Source organism: Symphalangus syndactylus, chromosome 15 (assembly GCF_028878055.3).
Source record: "Symphalangus syndactylus isolate Jambi chromosome 15, NHGRI_mSymSyn1-v2.1_pri, whole genome shotgun sequence".
Taxonomy (NCBI): domain Eukaryota; kingdom Metazoa; phylum Chordata; class Mammalia; order Primates; family Hylobatidae; genus Symphalangus; species Symphalangus syndactylus.
The window spans coordinates 81,377,187-81,393,442 of record NC_072437.2 but is presented as its reverse complement, the minus strand read 5'-3'; the positions used below and the strand labels follow the sequence as shown (position 1 = coordinate 81,393,442).

Genomic DNA, 16,256 nt, shown 5'->3' with positions numbered 1-16,256 from the left:
ATCCTAGCACTTTGGGAGGCCAAGGCGGGTGGATTGCCTGAGCTCAGGAATTCGAGACTAGCCTGGGCAATATGGTGAAACTCCACCTCTACTAAAATACAAAAAAATTAGCTGGGCGTGGTGGTGGGTGCCTGTAATCCCAACTACTCAGGAGGCTGAGACAGGAGATTCACTTGAGCCCAGGAGGCAGAAGTTGCAGTGAGCCGAGATCGCGCCACTGCACTCCAGCCTGGGCGACAGAGCAAGACTCCATCTCAAAAACAAAAAGAAAAAGAAGAAAGTAATGGGTTAAAAGACTACAACACCGTGTATGTGTTGTAATGGACCTAGAATGTCCCAAAATATATTAAGATTTGGGCCCTGGTGGTGGGGCCAGGGGGAGCCGAGAGAAGCACTCTGCAGAAAGAATCTTCTTGTCCTTTGTTAACTATAAAATCCTCAGCTCTCCGGGGAAGTAGCCCTCCTTTGGTGGAACTCCCTGGAACGTAGGGTTCACTTGAGGGGCATTTACCAGTCAGCCCATATTCTCTGGGGAAGAACAGCAGGCAAAGTAATGCTGAGCTGATGGGCCTCTTAGACCTGAGGGATTCAGGGATGACCACCTAGGTGGCTCAATGGCAGCAGAAGCTGTGGGAAATGGACAAATGGACAAAATTGGTGTTTTTAAGCAATACCCAACTTACCTTTCTTGGTGACATTTTACAACATGTGGCTTTTTTGCTTGATTTACAGCCACATCCAAATCACTGCTGAAGCAGCTCTTCTGCTTCCTACTCCTAAATGCTAAATACCTTGGCAAGTTTGGCACATTCTTTACCGATATTACTCATAGATCTTTTCACTAGAGACTTTGACATTTCTTAAGTAATGCCTGAGATGACAAATTAGCTTGGAGTCAATCTTCCCATCTATTTTTATGCAAAGTTTGTTTCCATTTGACTATAAATAGAAAAAAAAAATGGGGAAAAAAGATAACTAGGAAAATTGATTTTTAAAATTCTCGCATTAAACCAGGTTATAAATGGATGGAAAACTGGGCTTGAAGGTTGACATTGAGCAGGTTACTTAGTCTCTTGCTGTCTCAGTTGTATCATCTGTCAAAGAGTAAGACTGGATTCAATAATTAAATTGTCATTTTAGGATTGGCACAAGGAAAATGAAATTTCCTAGCAGCCTTAAATTTTTTAAAATAAATTTTCTATTAAATTTTAACATATATATAAAGAAAAGTGGCATATTGGCCAGGCACGGTGGCTCACACCTGTCATCCAAGCACTTTGGGAGGCTGAGGCAGGCAGATCACCTGAAGTTGGGAGTTTGAGACCAGCCTGACCAACAGGGAGAAACACCATCCTACTAAAAATACAAAATTAGCTGAGTGTGGTGGCACATTCCTGCAATCCAAGCTACTTGGGAGGCTGAGGCAGGAGAATTGCTTGAACCTGGGAGGCGAAGGTTGCAGTGAACCGAGATCGTGCCATTGCACTCCAGCCTGGGCAACAACAATGAAACTCCATCTCAAAAAAAAAAAAAAAGAAAAGAAAAGAAAGAAAAATGGCATATTATGATTATCTTACTTAATGAATTATCACAAAAAGAACTCAACCATCTAAGCACAACCTTGATGAAGAAATCAAACATTACTAGCATCTCAAGCCTCTCTCATGGCCCATCGAGTCCCCACCCTGCTCAGCCTTTTCCAAACATAAACACTTATCATTACTTCTAAAATCACAAATTAGTTTGCTTTTGAACTATTTGCCGAGGCGGGCGGATCACGAGGTCAGGAGATCGAGACCACGGTGAAACCCCGTCTCTACTAAAAATACAAAAAAATTAGCCGGGCGTAGTGGCGGGCGCCTGTAGTCCCAGCTACTCGGAGAGGCTGAGGCAGGAGAATGGCGTGAACCCGGGAGGCGGAGCTTGCAGTGAGCCGAGAGGGCGCCACTGCACTCCAGCCTGGGCGACAGAGCGAGACTCCGTCTCAAAAAAAAAAAAAAAAAAAAAAAAAAAAAAAAAAAAAAAATGAAATTATACCATACGTTTTTTAACATCTGTAAGACATATATTGGTCTATAATTTGACGCTAATCAAAATTCAGATCTATCAACATAGGTGACCAAGGTTTGGGGCCTTCGTGCCCGAGCCTTTACATCATTCAGAATTACTCCATATGTGGGGAGGGAAGTGACTCTATGTATTTTGACCTGAAAGATATTTAATATACATAATTAGAGTTTTACATAACCATTGAAAGAGCTGGGGAGGCAAAGGTCAAGAAGGCCACTTTAGGAGACCTGGTGGTGTAGTGATCACAGAGAAGCCACCGCTGATGACATCGGCTACCTGTCCACGGGAACCTGGAGACAAAGGAAGCCCTCAGTGAAGATCTCAGCTCCCCAGCCAAACTGTTGCAAGAAAAAAACACTTTCTCCTTCTCTTCCACCTTTCAAATCTCATGTGAATTCTTCCTATTGGCAGCTTTAACCCAGAATCCGATTCAGGAAAATGTTCTGTGACCTAGGGCAGAAGAACACCGAGAAGGGCAATGAAGACACGGAGCTAATAGTAGATAATGTGGCCAACACTTACTTTTAAACTAGCTGGTGGAAGAAAATTGACCTCTTTGTATTTCTAATCTTTTAGTCTCTCCTAAGTCTTCAGATCCATTTCCAATACAAATCCTATAGTGCCCTCCTTAGGGATACTTAAAAGCCTGCTTCTATTTTACTTCTTTCAAAACCAGTGAGTGACTTAGAAGGTCTTCTCTTTTATTGCAGATGCGCAGACCAGCTTCTGAAGATCAGCAGGCCTGTGCAGCATCATCTGAGGGTCCCCAGAATTAAAGCAACATGAAACTCTTCATACTGAGCATGGCCACTTCCCACTGACCATGACTCACAAATGATGAGGCCCCCTGACAGCGTTGAAGATAATTACTATTCATTATCTTCTGCTAATAGAAACTATTTTCTCCCTTAATCTAGGTTTCCAATTTTAGAAGTTGCCCTGTCCTCATAAAAGAATTACCAGGAAGGTAGGAGGTTTGTTTGTTTGCTTTTCTGTGCATCTAAATACCCTGACGATCTAATCTCTGGGGAATCTCAGTAACCAGGCAACACAAGTCATGCTCCAATTGTGCGGTCCTCAATCCACTTTTCCTGTGCTATTCCAGTTCAAAGTAAGAATACCAAAGGCAGAATTGCAGAAGATAAATGTGGATCTTTATTACTACAAGCAGATAACCGGGCCTGCCCCCTCTTCTTATTGCTGAGTAGAAATTCTGAGGCAAGTGCTTTTAAAAAGACTAGAACAGCACATTTTACCTAAGAATAAGATTAAAGCTAGTAACCTGTTTTTCTTACAAAAAAGAAAATGGAAGGAGATAGCTTTTGTCTGGTGACAGTTTATTTTAACCCAGATGCTTCCTCCATTTGTAATTTGGCCTCATTTGTGTTTTCAGAAACATCACCAATTCAGACGGGTTTCTTGGGTAAGGACTTAATGGACAAGGTTAAACACAGCTGTTCTGGTGCCTGAAATCCTTAAGAGTCTAGCAGGACCGCAGCAAGTAAAATAAACTCAGAAAGAGCTGTCTAGATCAGTGTTTCTAGAGACAAAATGAGTATAAATGAGCATGGAGTCAACAGGCCTCCTGGGCCAAGGTCAGAGGCAATCTGGGGACATGGATTAACAGCAGAAGAATACTGCCTATAGTACATTTGCTATGAGACAGCACAGAATTGGACATTCTGGCCTTTAATCATCAGGCTATCACAAGGAAAAGTGGTCCAGATTTAGTACTGTGTCAGCACTTTATATAATAAATGCTTCATTTATTAGGAATTTAGCTATCGAGTTACAGATGATAAAAATGACACTCAAATGCAAGGTCAAACCACAAACATTTATAATTCCTGTCTATTAGCTAAAATACACAGTCTTAATTATCCAGATGAAAGGGGTAATTGTTTTCCCAAACAGTGCCTCAATCTCCAGTGATTTACAAAGCACTTTTATACACATCATCTCGTCACAGTGGTGTGTATGCCCTTGTTACACAGATGGATTGAACTGGAAATTGTTTCATTTGCCAGTTTTAAGTATCTTCCATTTCCCTGTGGGTGATTTCTGTAAGGCCTGATGGACATATTATCATCTGGATCTTCCAGGCAATGACACCTCTAGAGGCCGACGAACTAGAACTATCAGTTCTAACACCTTAGGCAAGAATCCCTCAATCTCTCTGGGTTTCAGCTTCTTCATATGTATACCGTAGATATGCTGTCAAAATTGTGCTAATCTTCACCAACTAATAAGAAATGATAAGAATGAGATTTTTGTGGATATGGGACTTTAATACACAGTGAGAGGAACATAAATCAGCATGACTTTTTGCTGGTGTTATGTAATAAAATTTAAAACGTACATACAATTTCATGCAGAAAATTTATATCCAAGAATCTATCCCAATGAGGTAGTTACATAAATATGCAAGTATACACAAGATGTTCATCACAATTAGAGACAACCAAAACGTCCACCAACATGAGACTAGTTCAAAAAGATATGAGGTATTCATACAAGAGACTCTATGCATCCACTGAAAAGAATCATGTAATTCATATTCATTGACTCAAATAGAAGCTCCATCACATATTTTCAAGACAAAAGGAATTACAAAGCAGTATGGTTGATATAATCCCATTTATGTGCAAATCAAATAAATTCCAGATTTCACTGTGGTTCAATTTAGCCCAGTGTCACATTCACAGAAACAACCCAGCAACAAAAAGGCATTACAGAGTAATTTCAGCCTTGGCTCTCCATTTTCAGAAAACATTAAAGAACCTACAATTCCTAACCCACAGCACCATATCCTAAAATAGCCTTTGTATCCCACCTTTTTCATCTTGTTCTCTAATTCTCACATTGTAATAGCTCCTGAAGGCCTCCTCCTCCCCAATACGCTTTTCTACTCTCAACCAAAGACATCACAATGATACCCAAACAGATCAGCCACTTCTCTTTTGTCCCTCTTCCTTCTTCCTTTGTTTTTTTTTCTTCACTGATTACCACACTCCAAAAAATAAGGTGGAGAAAGAAGAAAATGCTAAGTGGATAAAATTTCCTTTCCAGAGAGTAGAAGAAAAAGAGATTGACTATGCATGTACTACAATGTCTTAACCTTGTAGCAAGCGCAAAATTATTTAAGTGATATCTACTGCATATATGCCTAGAAGTGTCTGCAAGGATGTTGACAAAATTCTTAACAAGAATTATCTCAGTTGGGATTTCCCTGTGAACTTTGCTTTTAATTTTATATCTCTCCTTATACCTCTTTGAGTTACTCACAATGAACATGTTTTGTTTGTAATCAAAACCACGAAATAAACTCATGTCAACATGTAAAAAAAGAGGTTGTAATGATGCTCACAAGAAACAATAGACATGAAAAAGTACACAATTGAAGTACAAAGTGTAAGCATTTTAAATAAATACGATTGGACTGTCTCTTCCAGTTTCCAACATTAATAAGCACCATTATTTTGGAATTATTTTAATTACTCCTACATGTTAGAGTTGGTTAATTTCCGAACAACAGTCAAATACTCCCCTGTGTTGCTTAATTTGTTGTTTTATTATCAATCAGCCCTGTTTAATTTGTGAGTCCACTGGGTTATAATTTGTACAGCATTTAATGATTTACAAAATAATGTTAAGTATTTTAAACTCATTGCAATCATTTTTATTCATGTGCTCTGGAAGCCATCAGTTTGAGGGGGTCTCTTTGGAGAAGAAGGAGTTGGTGTATGTATATTTGTTTACATTTCAATTTCTCCACATCCACACATCCCGGTACCTCTTTCTAAATATATGGCACTTACTTATTTTTATGATTCATGAGCCAGACAAATTTTCCTCAAAATCAAGGTACTTGCCTGTGGAGTTCCCAACATTCTGACTCATGAATCTCCTCTTAGCTGGGGAAATTCTGAAAAGAAATTTGCAACACATCACCGTGGGGCCCAGTCACACAGCTGTTAATAACGACTACCAGGCGGCAAGTGCTCTTTGTCCCTGAGAAGTGAGCTTGGCAGTCAGACTCCCCACCCAGAAATGCCAAATGGCACCCTTGCTTATGGCTGGAAATTCCATCCTGGGAGTTTCAGACAGCAGAATTTGTCCCTTAACTACTGTATTTACACCTCCACATTTCTTCAGCATTATAACTAAATACCTGAATCAGTTTTAGTCATGGACAACTTATAGCATGTCTCTTTGTGACGAGAAAAGAAAAAATAACTGCTGTTCAAAAATCCTAAAAGACCCTGAAAAATTGGAAAAAGTGATTGGAATCAGGCTTTAGCAGGCTGGCTATAGAACAGAACCTTCAGAGTGGGGAAAGTACCCAAAGTAAGTGGAAAATGGCTATTTGGCCCCACAAGATGTAGGTGTCAGGAAGGGACCCTACACTTCAGTGATATTCTATAAATATTAAGTGACATTTTAATACATTTAGCAGGGTATATCTATTGGCTTTCTTTTTATTCTAGAGAAGCTTATCTTTTTGTCCTTCAAAGAGTCACTTGAGTATCCCTTAGCAATGTGAATAAGGGCGAGTAAGCCCCATTGAACTAGAACTATAATCTGATGGGACCGCTTTGCCTCCCATTTTTTAGTGTGACCTGGGAAATATTGCTTCGCTTTCTAGTAGGAAGTAGATCAACCTGCCCAGAAACCTAGGCCCTTCTACTCCTGAAGGAAGAGCTTGGTGGGGTTATCACCTCCTGAGGGAAGCCTCCTCAGACCTCCCTCACTAGATGATTCTCCTTTTATGTAATTTTACCTTGTAGCACTCCATCATTGCCTTATCACAGTTTTGGCTTTGCATTTACATTGTTATTCTTCATTTAGTATTTCAATCCTACCCTAGGCTTTAAGCAACATTACAGCAGGCCTAAGGTTCTCTTTGTTTACTATTATATTCCTAATGCCTCACACAGTGCCTGACTCACATTAGCACTCAAAAAATCCAGTACCTGTTGAACAAATAAATGCATGAGTTGAGAAGATCTTTTTAGAATAATACCAATCAAGCTCCAGGGACAGAGAGCATTAATGTTCAAATTACAGGTATCACCAAGGTAGAAAGACCTAAAGCCAGCAGACAGTCCCTAGATTTGAGTTAGAAACAGAAAATGAGAGAAATGCAAATCAAAACCACAGAGAGATACCATCTCACACCAGTTAGAATGGCCATCATTAAAAAGTCAGGAAACAACAGGTGCTGGAGAGGATGTGGAGAAATAGGAACACTTTTACACTGTTGGTGGGACTGTAAACTAGTTCAACCATTGTGGAAATCAGTGTGGCGATTCCCCAGGGATCTAGAACTAGAAATGCCATTTGACCCAGCCATCCCATTACTGGGTATATACCCAAAGGACTATAAATCATGCTGCTATAAAGACACATGCACATGTATGTTTATTGCGGCACTATTCACAATAGCAAAAAGTTGGAACCAACCCAAATGTCCAACAATGATAGACTGGATTAAGAAAACGTGGCACATATACACCATGGAATACTATGCAGCCATAAAAAATGATGAGTTCATGTCCTTTGTAGGGACATGGATGAAACTGGAAAACGTCATTCTCAGTAAACTATCGCAAGGACAAAAAACCAAACACCGCATGTTCTCACTCATAAGTGGGAATTGAACAATGAGAACTCATGGACACAGGAAGGGGAACATCACACTCCAGGGACTGTTGTGGGGTGGGGGGAGGGGGGAGGGACAGCATTAGGAGATATACCTAATGCTAAATGATGAGTTAATGGGTGCAGCAAAACAACATGGCACATGGATACATACGTAACAAACCTGCACATTGTGCACATGTACCCTAAAACCTAAAGTACAATAAAAAAAAAAAAGAAACAGAAAATGAGGTGGTTGTTTAATTTCTACAATGTGGAAGACACAAGAACTGGTCCTGACCCATTGTTTCTGGGAAGGCCTGTGCTAGCAACTGGCTGGGTATATAATGAAAAAACAAAACAAAACCCATATCTATGGATGATAACAAGGGCCTCAGATTTTATTATGGTCTAAAGTGATCTCAACTGAGCAATGGACAGGAAGTGACCTTCCCTTTAACGATTGCTCTGGTCAGGAAAAGACTCTGTCAAAGTAGAAGGTTTCACCCAGCCCCACTTCCATGTTCCTGGACAGCATGCAGTGTTTAGCAACAAGAGCAGGCAGAGTCAAATCAATACACAAATCATGCTTCACCTCCCTGCCTGCCTCTTCTGCCGGAGGGATCTAACAAGTCACCTTACTCCATGTGAGGTGCTTCACATCCAGTGGGTGGTACCCCATGGACTCTCACCTACCTTCCATTCATTTTCACCTGAACCTACCCTATAGGAGATAGCACCTATGAAAGTCACCACATGAAGGAATTGACATCTTTATAACTCAAAGTTCAGTTGGTTTGAAGCCAGTGCCACCAGGTATAAGCCAGGCCACCCTCAAATGACAATTTGTAGCCTATATCCTGACACCATTAACTATTCTTGGAACAGAGAACTTCCATCTCTGTATTTCCAGCAAGCCTGACCTCTGCTAGGAGCTTTTTTCCCTTCACCACCACTGTCCACCCACATGACTCAAAGCAAGACTGAATTTATCCCTTGCCAACACTTAATTGATGCCAGGATACAAGAGAGCAATGACATTAGAGCTGAAAGAAGGAGAGACTGAGTGTCTGGACTGTCTGTTTTTATAGCCACTTAAGGACTTGTATACCACACCCTAGGAACTTCCAGTGCAAGTTATTTTCACCCAAAACTAGGTAGAGAAGCAGTCTTGTTATATAAAGACCAAATGATAATATATCATTAAGCTCAGTCTGCCTCTCACCAGTGTAACCTAGTTCTCAATCTTATCTGTTATCATCCAAAAATATAGATTGAATCTCGTCACCCTTTGGTTAAAATTCTCCAGGTAATTCTCATTATCTACAGCAGGGGTCCCCAATCCCCAGATGGTGGACTCATACCAGTCCCTGGCCTGTTAGGAAACAGGCCTCACAGCAGGAGGTAAATGGCGGGCTGGTGAGCATCACCACCTGTGTTTTCCCTCCTGTGAGAGCAGTGGCGGCATTAGATTCTCATAGGAGCACGAGCCCTATTGTAAACTGCGCATGTGAGGGATCTAGGTTGCATGGTCCTTATGGGAATCTAACTAATGCCTGATGATCTGAGGTGGAACAGTTTCACCCTGAAGCATCCTCCCTACTCCCTCATGCTCCCAACCCTGCTTCATACATCCTTGAATTTGTATTAACTGTAAAAGTTTTTTAAATTTCTTCTTAGATATTTTAAGTATAATATGTACTCAAAAATTCGAACAGTATAAACAGTACAAAGAAAAAAATATTATGTTCCCCTATTCTATCTCCACATTGGAGGTAAACTGTTAATATTTTGGTATGTGGCCCTTCAGATCTTCTTCTGTATATAAACTTGTATGTATTGGAGTTTCATCATAACTTAGCAAACCAACTAATGTAAACATATAAAAAACACGTAGAAACAGATGGAAGGACATATTAATACAAAGAGAAAGCAATTTATGTCTTCCTCGGTAAACTGTATGCTTCTTTAATAAAAGAAGCATGACTTGCTATTTGGTAAATCCCCAGGGCCTATTAAAATTACAGTATAGGAGCTCATTAAATGTTATATAAACAAAAAAAGGAAAGAAAAACATGCCGTTAGTAAAGATCGATCTTTTCTTAGTTTTAATGTGCACCTGAAAAATATGCATTTTATGTGCTCATTGATACAGGGGACATTTGTCAAGCATCTGCTGAATGCTAGACATTGTGGTCCCTATGGCCATGAATTGGGGCAGATATATACATAATGATGACAAATAGAGGTAAGGGCCACAAGAACATCAAAAAGGAAGTCCCACAGGCAATCAGAGGTAGCCAGAGAACATTTCTAGAGAGCAACGTAAGCTTAGTATCAGTGACCTGCCAGTCAACTTTGAGGTGGGGGTACAGACAAGACAATTTTCATGGCCAATTTCAGGTAATCAATATAGTTAAGAATCAGTTCTCTTAAGCCAATACAAGCCTTCTCCAGCACACCATTGAATCAGGGCATGCCAGTCAGCATTTGGAAATCGTCTTTCTCCTTCTGTCGCCATAACCTTCCAGTGCCACATCATTTCAGCTACTGCATCATTTCCCCTCCCATGCACTCTGCAAGTGAAACAAGGTGTTCTTTGGGATGTCTGGGCAAATGGAGACTGGGAGCAGTAGAGAATTACTTCTAGACCTGATTCAGCTTATGGAAAACAGCCCTCTCCAGGGGCATATGCTTTATGTCTATCTTACTGGCCCTCAAGATGTCCCTTCCCCCCTCTTTTCCCTTTTACATGGCTTGAGCTGATGAGTTCCTCTCCAATATTCCCAACCCAGTTTTGTTGAATGAGCCAGAAATCTCTCAGAAAGACAAGGAAAGCCAGTGGCGATTGCATTTTGTAAGTAGAGTTCGACTCTAACCAAGTTCACATCCCCTGAGACTTCAACCTGTGTATTTAGATATCAGATTTACAGTGGAATATGTGGCCTGGAGTCTGAGAGATGAGTCAGAGTGTATTTTAAGAGGTATTGGACACATCTTAAGATTATATTTTTCTCTGAAGCTAGGAACAAAGTGTACCAGCTATGCCATGAGAAGTTATCATTTCAAGATCCTGTTTTGAGAAATCATATAGCATAAGTTTCTAGAAGACAGACTTTACAGGAATTAGTCCATATGAGCCCAAAATGTTTTCAGCAGGATTATTTGGGTTTGAGCTTCGCCGTTTATCACAAATCTTGAAAAATACAAACAACCAGCAAAAAAACTCATATCCACCTCTTCGGGAGTTTGAAATGTGTTTTTCCAAGTAGGGCATCAACCTACAATATTCTCATTCCTCAGACTCAGACCTGCAAACGAGTATGAGATTCTAATTTTACACTCAAAATAAACCGTGAAAACTAGTAAGTCAAAAGAGATCCCTTGGAGAATTAAATCATGCCTTCGAGGATAAAAACAAAGGGTGGGGAACTGTGGAGACAAAATTTAATCCAACCCAGTTAAAGTCAATGAAACAATATTTTTTGTTGTTTAAATTAAGAATATCAATGCACTATCCCTGAAAATTAGCAGTACATTTATTCTACTTTTTCTATGGAAGATTTAAGACATAGGGAATTATTAATTACTGACACGGAAAAGAAAGCAATGTTTTAAGATGAAGTATAATGCATCAAAAACCAAAGGCTGAAGCAAGAAAGAACTCAGCACAAGAAACAGACCCAAGCAACAGATGAAGGCTGGGCTGGATAACCTTTCACACAACATTCCCAGGCAGGGCCAGCTTCATGAACACGCCACCCGTGCAGTCTCACAGGGCCTCATGCTCACAAGGGCCCCGTAACGCTCTGTGGTTGTCGTTTTGAAATTCTCCATTTTATCTTTGAATTTGTGTTTTTGAAATGAAGTCTAATTAGGCAATGGAGCACATGCTGGTTTCTTGGAGCCACAGGAGGGCCTATCTCCTGCCACTTCCCTGGGGAGGATTCTCAGCTGCCCACTCTTCCACTCCCTGGTGCCTAAGGCCATGCCCAGCCTTCCCTTCCTGACCCTTCCCAGACATGGCTGCTGCCCTCTGGCCCCTGATAAAGCCTGGACACAGGAAAGGTCTGAGTAGAACTAGTGTGCCTGGGCCAGGGCGTGGTGGTGGCTAATCCCACCCTAGGCTGGCAGCATCACAGTGCATTAGGAAGGTGACTTGCATCTTATATTTCATAGGATGAACTGCATGTGTAGGACATACCAACCTCAGTAAATTCCAGAAAGGGTCCTTGGCAGTCTCTTTCATTCACTCAATCAATACCTATTATGTGCCGGACATAATGCTAAGCCACTCAGCATACATTTTGAAAGGGAGCTTAGGGTCTGATAGAAGAAAATGGAGAAGGAGAGGGAGAAACAATGTCAACACAGTGTTATAGTTGAGGAACAGGAAAGATACAGTGCTGTCTCAGAGAAGAAAGTGATCCACTCTAGGGACTTAGAGAAAGGTCAGAGAATGAACCTTCGTGGTGAAGGATAAGTGGTAGTTTGCCAGGCATGGGCATGGTGGTGGTGGAGTGGGGACAACTCAGGCAGAGAGGGCAGTAAGCACAAAGACGTGTCAGGAAAATCAGAAACACATGCTTGGAGAACTTTCTAGGAACATGTACTATTTTTCATAATGAATGAGAAGAGACAAAAAAAGGAAGGGAAGGAGGGAGGAAAGAGAGGGAGAGGGAGGGAGAAAGAGACAAGGAGAGAGAGAGAAAGAAAGAGAAAGAAGAGAGGGAGGGAGGAAGGAAGGAAGGAAGGAAGGAAGGAAGGAAGGAAGGAAGAAAGAAAGAAAGAAAGAAAGAAAGAAAGAAAGAAAGAAAAGAGGGAGGGAGGGAGACAGGGAGGGAAGGAGGAGGAGGGAGGGAACGGAGGGGGAGGGGGGATAGAGGGAGGAAGGAAGGAAGGAAGGAAGGAAAGGAAGAAAGGAAAGAGAGAGAGGGGGAGGGAGGGAGAAAGGGATGAAGGAAGGAAGGAGGGAAGGGAGGAGGAGGGAGGGAAGAAGGAAGGAAGGAAGGGAGGGAAAGAGAGAGGGAGGGAGGGACAGAGGGAGGAAGGAAGGGAAGAAGAGAAAGAGAGAGAAGGAAAGAAAGAAAGAAAGAGAGAGAGGGAAGGGAGGGGGAGGGAGGAAGGAAGGAAGGAAGGAAGGAAAGAAGGAACGGAAGGGAGAGAAAGAGAGGGAGGAAGGGAGGGAGGAAGGAAGAAAAGAGAAAGAAAGAGAGAGAGAAAGAAAGGAAGGAAGGAATAGAGAGAGAAAGAGAGACAGAGGGAGGGAGGAAGGAAGGGAGGGAGGGAGGGAGGGAAAAAGAGAAAGAAAGAGAAATAAGAAGGTAGAGAAGGAGGAAGGAGGGAAAAAAGGAAGGAAAGGATACAAAAGGAATCAGGGTTGCTACTGGTCTGGAGTTTGAGTGTGGAATTAGGATCCAAGAGACAATCAGAAGCTATATTTTAAAATGGAAAGCTAGTGTACAGATTTTGAGAGAAGCTGGATGGAAAACGTCACTTTTACAAAGTGAAGTTAAAAATGCTTAAGGCTCTCCAGAATCTCTCTGAGGTCTTCAGGATAAAATCTAAACTCCTTTGGTGAGGTGCATATCTGGTTTTGGTTTGGTTTGGCTTCAGTTTATTTGGGGTTGTTTGTTGTTTTGCTGTTCTAGGTTCTTCTCCTCCTCCCTAACTTTTTGAAAAGTTGCCATTCCCCATTGTGCATAGGTTTGGTGGGGTAAAGTCCAAGAATGAAACTGTTACTGTATTATATTTTCTAGTTCCAATTTCTTGGCATTTTAGAGCTCCCTTGGTTTCTGATCATTGCCAAGCCCTTGTTCTCAAGCCTATGATCAGACACATGAGAAGAATGATGTTCCACTAATAACCTTTTATGGACAGATAAACCCAGTCCATTTCAGTGGCTTCCAGTCATTTTGACCATGTGCATTAATTTTCAATTGCTGCCATAACAAATTATGCCACATGCTTGGCAGCTTAAACAATACTTATCTTCACAGTTCTGCAGGTTGGACATCCAACACAGGTCTCACCAGGCTAATATCAAGGTGTTGGCAGGACTGTTTTTTTCTGGAGACTGGAGGGGGAGAATCCATTTCTCTGCCTTTTCCAGCTTCTAGAGGCTGCCCTTGTTCCTCAGCTCATGGCCCCCTTCCTCTATCTTCAAAGCCAGCATTGATGGGCTGAGTCCTTCTCACCCTGCTGCCTCTCTAGTTCTCTGTAGTTTTAATAAAGGTTTTGCTCTTTATGCAAATTATAAAGATTCCAGATTACACCCACCTGGAAAATCCAGGATCATTTCCTCCTCTCAAGGTCTTAGATACATCTGCAAAGCCCTTTTAGCAATTTAAGGTAATATATTTGCAGATTGCTAGGTTTAAGGCTAGGACGTCTTTGGAAGCCAGGACGTCTTTGGAAGCCAGATCGTCCACTACATGAAGTGATCGAGCTTTGCATCATGATGGTAGGATGGTGATGTAGGACGACTCTGAATCATGCTGTCCACTGATGTGATGCCTTGAGAAGAGCAGAGCATCGAGTCTTCAGCATTGCGGCCGAGGATGCATGGCCTGGGTCTGGGCATGGGGGTCTGGACAGACCCAGGCCTAGAGGGAAATTATACGGAATTAAAGACAAAGTACAGAAGTTAACACATCAAGGCCATGGAAGACGGGGAAAGAATGAGGAGATCTTTTGGATAGAAAGTAACTGAAGAGATGACAACTAGATGCAGTACCTGATTCTGGAGTGTGGCCTGGGTTCAGAAAGGGAAAAGAGACATTACTGAGACTGCTGAGGAAACTTAAATGGGGTCTGTAGATTGGAGGGTAGTGTAAGATCAATGTTAATTTCTCAATTGGGAAGGTTGACTGGTAGAAATGTAGGAAGTGTCCTTGTGTGGGGGTTGGGGGGAAGTACACAAAGGAGGATGTAAAGATGATGGGGCACTATGTTTGCGCCTTTTTGTCAAAAATGATTCAGAAAAATACTAATGGTGATGGAGATTGTACACACACACACACACAGAGAGAGAGAGAGAGAGAGAAATGGAGAGGATGAAGAAGTAAATGTAAAATGTTAATATAGAGAAATCTGCATGGAAGGGATATGGTGTTCTTTAAATTTGAAATTATTTCAAACTGAATTAAAAAAATGATGTATAAGGTTTATGTTTATTGAAATAGAAATATGTCCATGATTTAATTATGTAGAGTATTCCATATATTTATATGTTAAAAGAACTAATGGCCAGAGAATTATAGGTAATTATTAACATTTTCCTTGTACTTCTTGAATTACTAGAGATTTTTATGAGCTTTTAAAAATTGTCCCAATCAAAGGAAAATAAGATATATTTCCATTTTGAAGTCAATCTTTTAAAAACTTCACAATTACAACTTCTTATTTGCAAAGCTTTTCAAGTCTTTTTGTTTTCACAAATGGCAGGAGTGAAATTACAGTATGCCTACAAATAAACGCATGCATATAAGCAACTCATACTTAGGAAAGACACAGACACATAGACATAAAATCATCACTTTTTCTAAAGTATACATTTCAATAAGTTCTAAGCAGTGACCTAAAGTTGTCATTAAATGCCCTCAATTACCTAATTATAAGTACTCAATTACATTAATAGTCCTAAGTCTTGTAAGCCAGCAGCTCAGAAAATTAAAATTAAATCGAGTGACATTTATATAATACTTTACAGTTAATAAGATTATTTCGTTAAATCTTCAGAATCACATTGCTTTGTCTTGTATTATTATTACACAAAAATCCATTTGTGCCCCAGCCCAGACCTCTCTGCATCATGAGACAGGAGCCAGCAAAGGCCTTTTCTCTTTGATGTGGGTCACGAGAGTATAGAAGCAATCAAACAAAACAAGAGTGGGAACAGCGGGAATGTAATTAGACCCTGTTTCTTTGAAACAGCGTCCTGCTCTGCTGCCTAGGCTAGAGTGCGGTGGCATGATCACAGCTCACTACAGCCTTGAACTCCTGGGCTCAAACAATCCTCCTGCCTTAGCCTCCCAAGTAGCTGAGACCAAGGTGCGTACTGCCACACCCAGCTAATTTTTTAAAGCTTTTGTAGAGATGGGGTCTCACTATGTTGCCCAGGCTGGTCTCGAGCGATCCTCCTGCCTCAGCCTCCCAAAGTGCTGAGATTATAGGCAGGAGCCTCTGCACTCAGCCGACTAGCTACTTTTTAAAGCTGGCTCTTATAACTTCTCACCCTGAACCACTGATGCAGACAGTCAGCTTGCAGTCATGATTAGGGCCTGGTCTGCTTTCCACATCTATGTCAGTGAGAGAGAGGGGGCTCTGCTCAGAGAGCTGCAGGCATCAGTGTTCACCATCAAGCTCTTTATTCATTAATCCCAAGAAAGAGGCCTGAAACCTATGGATGTGGGGAAGTAAGATGTTACATAAAGAGAAGGGAACATAAATCTAAGCAAATGAATCATTAAAGCTATTTTTCCCAAATCAAAAATCATTCATAGATCAATACCTTCATTTATCAGGTAAAGGTCAACCTCATTAAC

At 41.1% G+C, this 16,256-nt stretch overlaps 1 protein-coding gene across 10 annotated transcripts in view; it reads right to left on the bottom strand.

Annotated features, from left to right (window-relative positions):
• LACC1 (laccase domain containing 1) overlaps positions 1-16,256 on the bottom strand; it is a 168,444-nt gene that overhangs the window by 68,215 nt on the left and 83,973 nt on the right. The window contains exon 9 of one of the 10 annotated variants that reach the window (XR_010116023.1): positions 2,201-2,520. The exons of the other annotated variants lie outside the window; for them this stretch is intronic. The gene's annotated coding sequence lies outside the window, so the exon portion shown is untranslated. Of the gene's footprint in view, positions 1-2,200; positions 2,521-16,256 lie in introns of those variants that run through there. 10 annotated transcript variants of the gene reach the window in all.